Raw genomic sequence first — 2,107 nt, forward strand, 5'->3', positions numbered from 1 at the left:
TGTCAGAGAGCGAAGAGGTTCTTCCCCTTCAAGGTTTTCACGGTGAAGGAGGCAAACTCCTCGCAAGTGCTCGGCGGGAAGTCGCCGGCGTTGCCGCTGCTGCTAAGGAAGGAGCAAAAGAAGGAGAGGGCGAAATTCACTGACACTGCACACCTCAGCCGGCCGCACCACGCCACGCCGCATCAACTTGAGAGAGCCCGAGAGGGAACACGGAGCGCTTTCCGAAAGGTTTCGTTTCTGCGCCAAAGTTTCGCAGGCCCCGGAATATTCAAATAGGACTGAAGTTCCACACGAAGCAAACGGACGAGAGAGACACGAGAGGGAGAGAAAGGGGGAAAGAGAGAAGAAGAGAAAGGGGAAGGGATAGATAGATAGATAGATAGATAGATAGATAGATAGATAGATAGATAGATAGATAGATAGATAGATAGAGTACTTGATATTGGTACACAAAATAATTAAATAGTTTACAAAAATATAAGATGTCCTGAAAAAAAAAGTTCCGACCAGAAACGGATCGTGAAAGCAGATGATACCTTGTGAAGAATTATTCTATTCCAGTCTATTATATTTCCGTATTTACACTTGTGGGGAAAGGGAGGGGGTAGGTGGTGGTGCGGGGGCTCCAGCGGAAGAAGGGAGGGGGGCCGCTAGCGCTAGCGCGGCCGACTCGGCTCGGGGCTCGGGCTCCGCTCGGGGCTCGGCTCGGGGGAACTCGGCTCGCCTCAGCAGCGCTACAACGCGTGGCGTGGCCGACGCGACGGCGGCTGGCGACGTACGGCGCCTCACGATCCCGCCTAGCAGGCCCAGCCCAATACGTATATGAGCTTTCTTCTGGTTCTCTTTAATATTTCTTTATCGAGAGTAAAAGCAATGACACCTTACATTACTTATGTATAGTTATATGTATGTTAAGTGTAAGTAAGTTTAAGTTTGTAAGGTATCATCTGCTAAAAAAAGACAATTTCTAAATGTTATACTATTGTTCTGTATAAGCAACGCGAAACACATCAGATCCTCCGTCATTTTCACAACCAGTACATTAATATTTCCCGATGTTGTGGAATGACGCCGAGTGCCGAGCCGCGGTCGAACGAAACAAAAGCTGTGGACCAAAGTTAGCGCCACTTGCGGCCAAACTCCACAATTTGAGAGAGACGCGCGTTTAGGCGTCAAGTCGTGAAAAGAGAGAGAAGGGGACGGACAGGGGGAAGAAGGTGAACACCATTGTCTCCAAACCGCAGCGAGAGCGAAGGGGGAAGAAGAGAGGTTGAATCCCTGCGTGTTATCCCTGCATCATCAGTCCTCTCGAGCGCGAATATAACAAAACGAAAGTCGTGGAAAAAACGAAAAGAAAAGAGTAGACACTCTGTGACGAGTTGTTGGTCCTGCATCACACCGTCGTTTTATTGATAATTATTATCAACATCATATCTTTTTCCTCGACGCTGTTTTATTCTTTTACTCGATTCATCACAGTTATTTCTTTACATTTGTGTATTTTGCAGGGTGAGAGAGCAGCATGTTTCGAGCGCCGCGGCCATAGCGGCGGCAGCAGCGCGGCACGGCAGATCTGTCAAGACAGCAGGGCCTTTGCCTCTCCCTCGTCTCCCCCCCCCCCCTCCGCCTCGTTCGCCGCTGGAATCCCATCGCTCTCCCCCTCTCCCGCCTCCGTCCCTCTCCCCGCAGCCCAGCTCGCGCAAGCCGGGCAGTTTGACGGGGACGATTTTCATTACAGAGCCATAATATAAAGGGGAAGAGGAGGAAAGGGGGGGAAATATTAGGCACACAATACAATGCGTAGAGCGGCCGCATTTTTCTCCTCAAAGTGACTGAGAAATAATGACGGATGGAAAGAAAACCCGTGTGTGTGTGTGTTGGCCGAACTGTGAAAACTCTCATCAGACAGCTTCATCACTTTATTTCCGTAATTCGGCGGATACTATTCGAGGAACGATCTTGGTGAGCTATATTTATGTAACGTTTAATCGATCGATGATGTTCTTTTACCTCTTCGCTTCACCAGAATAAATGTAAATTGAGAAAACGCCAAATGAAAAAAGAAATACGGATAATGTGTGTGTGTGTGTGTGTGTGTGTGTGTGTG

This window comes from Frankliniella occidentalis, unplaced genomic scaffold (genome assembly GCF_000697945.3).
Source record: "Frankliniella occidentalis isolate FOCC.00 unplaced genomic scaffold, Focc_3.1 Scaffold1, whole genome shotgun sequence".
In the NCBI taxonomy this organism is placed as follows: domain Eukaryota; kingdom Metazoa; phylum Arthropoda; class Insecta; order Thysanoptera; family Thripidae; genus Frankliniella; species Frankliniella occidentalis.